The sequence below is a fragment of the Arvicanthis niloticus genome, chromosome X (genome assembly GCF_011762505.2).
Source record: "Arvicanthis niloticus isolate mArvNil1 chromosome X, mArvNil1.pat.X, whole genome shotgun sequence".
NCBI lineage: Eukaryota > Metazoa > Chordata > Mammalia > Rodentia > Muridae > Arvicanthis > Arvicanthis niloticus.
Window position 1 is genome coordinate 117,532,667 of NC_047679.1, and position 12,299 is coordinate 117,544,965.

The window sequence follows — 12,299 nt, forward strand, 5'->3', positions numbered from 1 at the left end:
TTCACTGTTTATATTAATATTATCATGGTAACATTTTTACATATGGACATTTTCATACAAATATAGTTTCTACAATGAGCTTATACCTTACCCCCACCCTCCCTCTTCTCACGCTTCCCTCTCCCATTCTTTCCCACTATTCCCCTACTGAGCTCTGCTTCTATTTTCATGTCATGTGTACACATATTTTATGTATCTATATAAAAGCTGGGAACCACAAATGAGACAAATTATATATTTATCTTTCTGACTCTGACTTTATTTAATATGATCATGTCTAGTTGCATCTATTTTCCTGCAAATAATATAACTTCAGTCTTTTTATGGCTGAAAAAAATCTCTGCTGTGTATATATTGCACTGTCTCTATCCACTCCTATATTTTAAATCACTGGTTTGATTGCATAACTTCATTATGGTGAATAGTGCTACAGTACACATTGATCTGTAAGTTTCTCTGTGACAATTGACTTGAAGTCCTTTATATATAGCTGTGGTATAGCTGGGCCATATAATATATATTTTTAGCATTTCAAGGAACCTCCATACTTATGCTCACTGTGGTTGGATTAATATACATTCCCACAAACAGGATATAAGGATTTTCTTTGTCCACATTCTCACCAACTTTTATTATTACTTATTCTCTTGATGATTATGATTCTGACTGGTGTGATGGGATCTCAGTGTAGTTTTAATTTGTATTTCTAGATGCCCACTGAGACCATTTTCAAAGATTTATTTATGTTTAAATTTTTGTGCGTGTGTGTGCACATGTGTTTCACGTGCACATGTAAAAGAAGATACCCTCAAATGCCTGACACATTGGATGCCCTTGGAGCCACCTGCTGTGGGTTCTGGAAACCAAACATGGGTGCTTTGCAAGAGTAGTACAGGCTCACTGTCTCTCTAACTCCTGATTTGGGATTTCTTTTCATGTTCATTGGCCATTTGCACTTCTTTTGGGAAGCATATCTTCATTTAATTAACCCACTTATTGATTGGATTGATTTCTTATTGTTCAGTTTTTGCCTTGTTTGTATAATTTAGATATTAGTCCTTGACCAGTTGCGTATCTAGCAAAAAATCTTCTACTTTTTGGGCTATATGTTCATATGATTATCTGCTTCCTTTCTTGTACAGAGGTTTTATTTTATTTTTTATTTTTTTATTTTATATTTTATTTACATTTAAGATGCCATCCCCTTTCCCCATTTCCCCTCCCTAGAAAACCCCTGTCCCATGCCCCCCTTTCCTTTTTGCTTTTATACATTTTTTTAAAATGTTAATCAAAGGATTTATAAGTTTGGTAATGCTCAATCAGAAGCGTAACCCAATACCCAACCTAGATATAAAAACTATCTTTGACTGGTAGAGACCTGTGAACATCTGCCTCCATACCCCCTCTCTCTTTCTCTCTCTCATCACCTTGCTTCTCCTCTCCTTCATCTTCTCTCCTTACTCCATCTCTTCCTCTCAGTACTCCTTCCCACTTAGCTCCTCCTACATATCACTCTTCCTGTTAAAGTAGAACTGTTCTCTCAAAATACAATTAGAGCATACTTATTCCTAATTGTACCAGTGAGGTACAAGATAGTCCTAATACCCAGTCCATCATTCTGTTGACTAACCAGAACCTGTACAGAGGTTTTAAAATTTCATTATGTCTTATTAATTGTTCATTTTTTTTTCCTGAGCAGCTGAAGTTCTATTTAGAAAACCCTTGTTTCTTCATACCAGATGTCTTGAAGTATCCTGGCTACTTTTTTCTCTGTTTCAGTTTCAGGTCATATAAATTAAGGTAACATTTATCTATTTGTAGTTGGATGTCAGAGGTATCTTTCTTAATTGTTCTCTAAGTTATTATTATTTTAGAAATAGAATTAGAAACACTTTATTAAGACATCCAGAAGGGTTGACATGGGCTAGAGAGCTATGAAAACAGAGGCTCAAAAGTGCTCATGACTTCTATAGATCATGTGCACTGTATTCACCATGTGCATTTGTATATGGTGAGCTGTTTTTATGCATGCTGTGTTTGTTGCATGAAACTCAAGCCACTTTTTTTGAGACAAGGTTTATGATTGAACCTGAAGCTCAGCAATTCAGCTAGACTGGCTGGTCTGAAGGCTCAGGAACTCTCCTGCCTTTGCCTCACTAGTGCTGAGATTACAGCTGCATGCCACTGTCTCCAATAAGGCAACTTTTTACTACACCAATTTCAGATGACTGCTGTGCCTTCTGCACAGATTTGAAGCTCTTTTCTGCTGCTATCCCAGGATCATGCTACAGCAATATCTCAGCTTCAGGAAAAACAGCTACTAGAAGGTATTTACCCCAGTAATTCTCTAGGACATAGCTAATTATAGCATGTAGTAACTAGTTTTCTAGCAATGAGGAATTGTTGTGCTATAAAAGACAAACAGATGGGTGAGATGGGGAAACTGGTAAAGGCACTTGCCACCATGCCTGACGATCTATGCTCAATACCCAGGACTCATACAGTGAAAGAATGATCTCAGGCTGTGTATGCATGTGGCACCCCGCCCCCCAGTGAATACATGTAAAAAAAAAGAGTAAAAACTAAATACAAAAGGATCAAATCAGCACAAGATCCATTCATAAGTTTTAGAGCTGTGCATGAATACACATTGATTATACTGACTATAGTTTAAAAAGAAATAAAATGTAATCAGGCAGCCTATTCCAAATTTAATTCAATTTAAACAGTGCTGCAGTTTACCAAGTGCTTCCACAGAGATGCTTGTATTAAGTTTGAGTTTATTGACTTGTGCCTTCCTTCCTTCCTTCCTTCCTGCCTGCCTGCCTGCCTGCCTGCCTGCCTTCCTTCCTTCCTTCCTTCCTTCCTTCCTTCCTTCCTTCTTTCCTTCCAGCCTTCCTTCCTTCCTTCCTTCCTGCCTGCCTGCCTGCCTGCCTTCTTTCCTTCCTTCCTTCCTTCCTTTTTTCATTCCTTCTTTCCTTCCTTCCTTTTTTCATTCCATTTCCTTTTTTTTTCAGTTCTAAAAATAAAATCAAGGGTCTTGGGCACCAATATAAGAGCTGTACCACTAAGTGACTTCCCCAGGCTTTATTCTCATAGATTCTTTCTCTGGCTATATTATAGGTAAAGAAATTTGGGTCTAGGAAAAAAATTCAATCCCAAGATATCTGAGAGTAGAGGCTGTACTTACCTCTCTGTATAACACTCACTACACATTACTCCTATATGTACATACCTATGCTAATTTACCTTTTACTTTCGCAGGTTATCATTCTGATACCTGTGACGGTTACAAAGTGATTTAGTCACTAGCATATATAGTGTGGATAACAAAAAAGAAGGAATGATTTAGGTCAGAATGGTACACAACTTAAAAGTTACAAATTGTCATGGACTTCCCATGTAATATTTCCTGATGGAGGTTAACTAGTAGTACTTAAGGGCATGAAAATTGGGGCCTGGAGAGATGGCAACCACATGATGGTTCACAACAATCTATAAAGTGATCTACCACCCTCTTCTGGCATGCAAGTGTACATGCAGATAGAGTACTCAGATGTAAAAATAAAGTAATAAATGGGTTTTTAAAATCAGCGTGGAATTCTCACAGCCAACCATCAGACTGAGCACAGGAACCCCAATGGAAGTCCTAGGAGAAGGACTGAAGGAGCTGAAGGGGATTGCAACCCCATATGAAGAACAGTATCAACTAACTGGACGTCCCACCCCCAGAGCTCCCAGGAACTAAACCACCAACCAAAGAGTACACATAGAGGGACCCATGGCTCCAGCTGCATATGTAGCAGAGGATGACCTTGTTGGACATCAATGGGAGGAGAGGCCCTTGGTCCTGTGGAGGCTTGACGCCCCAGTATAGAGGAATGCTAGAGCGGTGAGGCGGGAGTGGGTGAATGGTTGGGGGAGCATCCTTATAAAGGCAAAGGGGAGGAAGGATAGGATGGGAGGGGCTTGTGGAGGAGAAACCTCGAAGGGCAATATCATTTGAAATGTAAACCAATAAAATGATTAATAAAAAAAGCATGGGAAGCTAAAGCATAGGTAAGTGCTGACCGCCATATTGATTTGCCTGTGGTCAAACGAGGCTATTCCAGTTCTCTCATTTCCTGGCCTGTTTCCTCATATTGCCTCTGCTTTTTCTGCTTCCTCCAATTTATATCAAATGCTGAGACTTAAGGATACCTAGGCTAGCTCTATGTTAAGAAATTTAATAAAAAATCAAAGTACTAATAATTGTAGAGAATTATTATCATTGTAAAATAATTCTCCTATTAGCTAAAAAAAAAATTGTGCTCTCCCTACAGGGATTGGCTTATATTTCACTGAAAAAAATTAATCTTATATCCAGCAAAAAGATAACAGTTGTTATGTGAAGAAAAGTATACATAGCCCCACAGAACAGGTCATTCCTTCAAGTTGAGAAGAGTAATTTCTTCACATTAGTCAGTATTCTATTTATAGAAATGTGTTCTAACCTGAAAGCCCTGAAATCAGTGCAGAATTGCAAATCCAGTAGTTCTTTTTTTCTTTTCTCTTCCTGGTAAAGCACTTTTCATATGCACATTTTAGAAAATGGAATGCATTTTATTATCAGAAGCATAAAATGAAAACCATCTTTCTTAAGGAACTTTTGCTTCTGTTTCCTTCTTTTGGTGAAAGCCCTTTTAGTTGTTTTCCTTTCAGAAGTGTTCTGAGGAATCATCAGCATTAACAATGGTGTGGAAGAATCAGATGTGACATACAATGCAGCCAATTAACAATAAATCCCCTAGAAATGGCAAAACCTACTAGCATGGGTCAAGCTTATATATTCTGTATCTAATTATCATTTGAGTATGCATGTAGATGAGGCAAATAAGCAATTTTAATGGGAAAGAAATGAAAGTTCAGTTGCATGAACTGTTGACTTATAACATAGCAGGAAACGCTATTCACATCCATCTACACCACTGTGTTAAGGTATGGCTTTTCATTGACAAACAGTGACTAATAAGTGATGGGCTAACAAACTTATCAGAAATTATGAGAAGAACTACATTATGAAATATTATTTGATTGGATTTCTTTAAATCCAGTGTGGTTACGCTATAAAAAACCCCACATCTTTGAAATTTTGAAACAGATTCTCATCATGTAGCTCTGGCTAGCCTAGAACTTTCTGTGTAGATCAGGATGGCCTTGAACATATAAAGATCCACCTGCTTCTGTCTTCCAAGTTCTGGAATTAAAGGTGTGTGCTACCACATCTGGCCAGGAGCCCTACTCTTTATTCAATTCAAATCAAGCATTATCAATGATAACACATAGAATGGGTAGAATGGGAGTAACTGCCCCTAGAAGGTTTCTGTTGTAGCATACAAAGAGGATCAAAGACATCCTTTGGCACAATATTAACCTTCATGACCGGCATCTATTTTCCATATTTGGAATTCCTGAAACAGTTTTAACTCAAAATACAATGGATTTTTTTTTTTTTTACCCACAAAAGGAAAGCAGCATGTTTAATTCAGAGCAAATCTAAGTGCATTTATATGTCCCTGGATGAGGTGACTCACATCTCAAGCCTTTTATTGGTGATCAAAAAAATTCATATACATGGAAACTTGCAGACTGACTGGTAAAAGGGAAGGAACACTTGCCTAGGAGTCAGGAGACCTGTACTCTACATCTCAGTCTAGCCTGAAATAACCCTGTGACTTGCCTACTCTGGACTTACATTTCTTTAGATGTAAAGTGAGGGATGAATTTGGACTCAGCAATCTTCCTTTTTAATCTCTAAATTCTATCTACTGGGCTATGATACTTTTAGACATTTCCTCTTCTTAAAAAAAAACAGATTTATCTGTCTTACATATATGACTGTTTTGCTTGAATGTATATATGTCCACTATATGCCTGCCTGGTACCTAAGGAAGTCTGAAGAGAACACCAGACTCCCCTGAAACTGCCTAATCATAAGTCACCTTTCAGGTGCTAAGAACTGAACCGGGGTCCTCTGCAAAAAACAACTACAATTAAACACCTGGCCACCTCTCCAACCCCAACCCCTGGCTATGTTTTCTGGCTGGCTGTGCTATTGTCCTTTAAGTTCATAATAGGGGCCAAAATTCTGCATTGAGGAGGAATCTTGCTATGGTGACTCAATTGCCACGAAAAAAACACAAGTGTGAAAGAAAGGGCAGTATTTCCTACTTAGTTTTACCCCTCAGATACCCTTAACTCTACAGCTCTTGCATGCATTAGTGATGCAATGTGAGGGGGTCAAAAAGGCCAAGATCCAGGCACTTAATGTGTATTGGAATCTCCAATAGTCCCATGCAAACAGCATATCAGAAATCATGCAATGGCATTTGGCTTGAACTCTTGGAAGGTACGCACGCCAGCCTGCAAAGAATTCAAATAGCAAATGTTGGGATGAGAACAGTCCACTATGTTTTTCTAAATGCAACTAGATATTGAATCTAAAGACATCAGGAAAATATGAATTGAATCATTTTACTAAAGTCACTTCTCCCCTCTCTGGGTACAAGTGACCCCACAATAGTCAGAGGGCATAAAACTCAGAGATAGACCTTAGAATTCTCACATTCTATCTTCATCTGGATTATTTTATTCTTAAATTTTTATTTTTATTTTTATTTCCTCTGTATGGGTGGTTTGTCTGTATGTATGTCTGCATACCACCTAAATACTTAATGTCCACAAATATTAGAATAGGATATTTTATCTCCTGGAACTGGAGTCACAGATGGTTGTGAGCCCCTATATGGGTGCAGGAAATTGAACCTGAGTCCCCTGGAAGAACAACCACTTTTCCTAACCACTGGGCCAGATCTCTAGCCCCTGGGTTATTTTGAAGAAAGAGGTTTATATTTTGTGTCTCAAAGGCAAGTGAGAGTTGAAGAGGGCTCTGAAAAAAGGTTTAGAGACAGAACACAAGCCTTTCCAGTTGTGTCCCTTGGTAGACATCCTTGCCCCTTTCCTCACAGGTTAAAAGGTTAACAATGGCGATAAATAGCCATGTGCATCTGCCACCATGCTCTGTGCCATCAAGAACGAGGAAAGCAGAAAAGTGAGGTATGTGTTGGTTTCCTCGCTGTTGCACATTTCTGCCTTCTAGTCATACTGCTGTCTTGCAAAGCTCACTCACAGTTAGTCACTTGGAGGAAAGGGTAAGGCGACCATTACAAAGTGCCTTGTGAGTTTTGCTTATTTAACAAATCTTATGCATAAGCCCCGTTCATAAGGCACTCCTGTAAATGTTTTACAAGTATTACATTATTTAGTGTTCATAGCATGATAAATTAGGACTTATTATCATCCTGTTTTACAGGAGGAAAAATTGAGTAATAGAGAGGAATGATGTGATGCCAACTGGACTGGATTGAGAAAAAAAAAAAAAAAAAAACCCTAGGGCACTGATGAGGTCGGTTCTTGAGTGCATCTGTGAGGATTTTTCAGTGTTAACTGAGAGGGTAAGACATGATCTGCGTATGAGAAGTACCATCCCATGGAGGGGAGTCATGAACTGAATAAGAACATAAAAATAAAAAAATCCAGCTGAAATCATCTCCCCATTCTTCTTTCCAAGATGTAAGAAATCAGCCTCACACCCATCCAGCCACAGGTAGAAGTAGCTCCTGCTGCCAGGCCTTAGAATATATCCCCAAACCCTGAGGCAAAATAAATCCTTCTTCCCTTGAGTTGCTTGTTGCCAGGTATTTGATCATAGCAACATAATTAACTAATACAAGAGGTTAGCTCTGTTGCTTAAAGTCAGACAGCTAGTAGCAGCAGAGATTAAAATCCAAAAGTTCGCTCATTAGTCATTTTCTTTTTCACTTCTGTGTTCAGGAGAAACCAAGTTGCCTCATTCAATTTTTATGTTTTACTGTTAAAGTTTTCTAGTGGAAAGATAAAGATGTGTTCTACTGGAGAAATGAGCTAGTATCCTTAGCATCCCAAACTGTAGCAGCGTTTGTGAATGTCTCTGGTTGTTGAGCAGACTTCAAATCTTTCTGAGTCCTGATAACTTCACATAGACCTAGATCACCAAAATGAAACATTTCCCTAACACTGGGCTTACTGTGATCAAATTTATTCTTCCCTTTCTAAGCTGAAGTTGTGTTTTCTGATCTTTTTCCTCTATGTTTTTCCTCGGTCTCAGGCTATATATAATGCCAAGCATGAAAACTTTGTTTCCCCACCATCTAGCATATCAAATAAGAAAAGATATGTATGCCAGTAATAGCAGCTGGTTATTGATTATTTACTATGTGTCAAACTTGATTTAAACAAAAAGTTCTTTGAAGCCAAGCCGTGGTGGGTGGGTGGGTGGTGCATGCCTTCAATCCCATCACTTGGGACGCAAAGGTAGGCAGAGGTAGGCAGAAGTAGGCAGATCTCTGAATTCAAGGTCAGTCTGATCTTCAAAGTAAGTTCTAGAACAGCCAGGGCTACACAGAGAAACTCTGCCTCAAAAATCAAATGAACAACAGAAAGTGCTTTGATCTGGTCTCCTTCCTTGATATTTTCTTTTCACCTACCAAGTGAGTTCTGTTATTGTTCCCATTTCACATGTAAAACAAATATCCTTGTATTTTTGGAACCTGCTGGCGATGGCAGTCTCTCTTCCTAGCTATTGAAGACCATATTCTTATTTCATTTGACTGGTATCCGATTTTGTCTTGCATAAGTAGCTTTCTTTACTCTTAAGAAGCTGTGAGTTGCCAGTTATTGCACAGGATTTTTACTTTGGGCCGTATCTGATCCAAAATCCTGGGGTATAGATTCTGCTTTACCAATCTATACCTGGGGTATAGATTGCCTTTACCATTTCCCTGGGATTCCTTTCCTCTTGGTATTACATTCACAGTCAGTATCAATTCTTCAGAATATTCTTATTCTGAAGTTGCCTATCCAAGCTATAATTTTAATATGATACACTATCTTCTTATAATCACACAAACTCCTTGGAACATAGGGGAACATTTTCATTGCTTGTAACTGGCCACCCTGTGCAATGGCAATTCATAAATGCCAACTTTTCTTAGACAATTATAGAAAGAAAGTATGAGAGGATTTACATAGGTTAATGGGATTAGGGCATGTCACATATCATATTCTTGCGGACTTATTTCATGAGGAACTTGGGTCTTGTATTGAAATGGTCCTGAAAGAAAGGAAATAGAGAGTGGTGGCTAAAGCAGAAGCATCAGTTTAGCAGGTATCTTTACAGCTTCTCACTCCTTGATATTTGCACAGTGTTCCAACATGTACTTTCCCCTGTTTTTAAGGATAAATTATTGCTGTTCTGGAATGAATCTAATTTAGTTTGAAAGCAACCAAGATAATATTAGAGGGATGGATATTGCTCAAATATCTATACGGAAGAGTAAATTAACTAAGCCATACCTTAAAGCTCATTTGACTTTATTAATCTTTATAACCTAAGTGACACCCCCAATCAGGAGGATCTTCTGTGCCTCAGGGTCTGACTCTAATTGCCAGTTAATAAAAATGCCAGGGTATTCTTAATCAGCCAATTAACTGACCTAAGGATTATAATAGGGAAGGAAGGTGGGAGGGGTAGAGACTGGGAACAGAAAGTCCGTCAAGGTGCAGTGTAAATTCTCTAGGGGTTAATGGTGGACACTCTTTAAAGTGAAGTTATTTTGTTTTACCTTGACTACTTTCCCATTTCTCTTTCCTGTCTCCCTTCCCTGACACTTATAATTGTTGGAATCCCTAATTGGCTGATTAGCAAATTTTGAGAAAAATAATGGAAGAGGAGGGGACAGAATAAGAGCGGGAATAGGGGAAAGAAGAGAAAGGAGGTTAAAGAAGCCTGGTTATTTATTCTCTGAAATGACATATATGTAGAAAGAGTTCTCTCTTGCGAAGAGTTTATATGAAATTAAAACACCTTTTTTTCCTCTTCGTACTGGAACAGTTTCCTAGTTTATGAAGCCGACAACATTAGCATACAAATTAAATTATAATATGAAAAGTCTGATATTAACGATGCTAATTTTTACCAGAACATATCTTCATGAAAAATCTTAATAATAGTAAAACAGAAGCTGTCTTTACTGAAAGCATATTTTTGACAGTTAGATTTTTATTCGTTTGATAAAAATTGTAATATACTAAGAGTATTAAAGAATTTGAATCTAGGTAAAATTCTCCCAGTTATTATTTGCAAGTTTTAAATAATATGAGAAGTTGATTACTTTAAAATGTTTAGAATTTGGGCTGGAGGGTGGACCTTAGTGGTAGACTAGTTGCCTAGCATACTGGAGGCCTAGATTCAGTCCTCACCCTATCTGCTGCCAGAGGGCAGGGATGGGGATAGAATTAAGTAATTGTCAAAATTGTCTGTGCTCCAAGGACCTCTCAGTTCCTGGGATTTTCTTTTATAGATACAAGCACACACACACACACACACACACACACACACACACAAACACACATTCTCCCTCCCTCCCCGCTCCCCCCTCTCTCTTTCTTACATGCACATACACACAAACACAAACACACATTCTCCCTCCCCCTCCCTCCCTCTCTCTCTCTTTCTTACACACACACACATACACAAACACACACAAACACACATTCTCCCTCCCTCTCCCTCCCTCTCCCTCTCTCTCTCTCTATCTCTTTCTTTCTTACGCGCGCACGTGTGCACACACACACACACACACACACACACGGAATACTGTCAGAGATTCAGAGTCATAAGTTTAAATCTTACTACTCCTTTGGCCTTTTGTCACCAGGCTATGAAAATTATAGCATTGTAGAGCTAGAATGAGCTTAAAGATCACCCACTTCTTCCTCACTATACAGAAGAACCAGAAGCTTACATAGGAAAAGAGACTTGTCTAGCATCAAATAGGAAAGTTTCTGGCTGTGCCTGGAGCAGGTCTCTGGATTCCCAGTTTTGTGTTCCTTTCTTCCTTCCAGTCTTCCCCCTATATAAATGACATCAAAGGGCAGAGGACAAATGCCAAGTACCATATTCTGTTAGAGACTGAATGCAAAATCTGTTCACTCCAAGCCTGGTTGCATTCATTTTTAAATCATTCTTCAATGGCCAACTCAGAAGGCATATGTCTTAGTTTTATTTTTATGAACCCCATCTTTCTTTCATGAATGTATTATTAACATGTCTTTTTTCTGATCTGAAAAGTTCTCAGGGGAATAATGGTGTCTAGAATTTGGAAATGGAAATGACTGTGGATCTATTGCTTTTAATCTGATGGCTGCTCTTTTAGTTTTCTAAGATTCTGCTTCAAAGAATTGTTTCAAAATAGATCTATTGCTGCTATAAACACCTGAGTCCTAGCCAGTATATGCACCTTGGTTTTTTTTTTTTATTGGTTTCTTTTGGAAGGGTTAAATGTTTCCTTTTCTCACCCTTTTGCTTTGTTTTGTTTTCAACCGACATGCTTTAAAATTTATGTGTGTAGAAAATTCTGTTAGCTTTCTTACTAGGGACTGTTTTTTTCCCCTTGAATGTAGAGGGTTCATCACAAATTGCTTGTAAATCAGGATCTGATTAGGAAGTAATATATTCATCTGTAACTCCTGCATAAAAGTTATTCAAGTATTGTGACAAAATAAGTGTTGTTTACTTTATACATTTTGTGCAAATTCTAAAGATTTCATCTAACTTCAAGGCTCTCATGGAATCTCAGGGATTGTGGCTTGCCCACTGAGAGTATAAAGGCTGACTAAATTAAGTTGATTTGCCTGTGAAAGAAATGCTTCCATTATTCATGTCAGAAGCCTGTCACATCAAATTGAGGGAGTGGAGAAAACCCTTTTTTATCAACATTTAGAACCAAGAAAAACCAACCATTGAGGGCCTGAATTTCAATTGGGGAAAAAGTCAAGCTGAAAGCAGGGTTCAAAAAGGGGGGGTGGGTGGGTATTTGTCTAATGTTGAAAATCAGTAGAGGAGATTGATTTAACTTTGGCTGAAACTTTTTTATATAGACAGACAGAATGAAACTTCTTAAAGCAGCAAGTAGTACATACAATCTTGGTGTCTTTCATGTGTAAACTTGTCAAAAGTAGTTAAGCTAATTCGAATTTAAATCTCCTTGAATTCCTATTCTTGGACTCTTAATTTGTTTATTTTAAAGGATTTAGGAATGCATTTCTTGAGGGTTACTTTTCAAACATTGAAGAATGTATTTTGTTTTTCAGAGTTCAAGATTGTAGGTTGTATTGTGTGATTACTCCTTGTATTAATAAGAGAGGGAAGACAGGCTGAT

General features: G+C 38.1%; 1 pseudogene; it reads left to right on the forward strand.

Annotated features, from left to right (window-relative positions):
• Positions 1–8,608: 8,608 nt before the first annotated feature.
• Positions 8,609–8,722, forward strand: LOC117695596 (small nucleolar RNA SNORA24; annotated as a pseudogene).
• Positions 8,723–12,299: the final 3,577 nt, after the last annotated feature.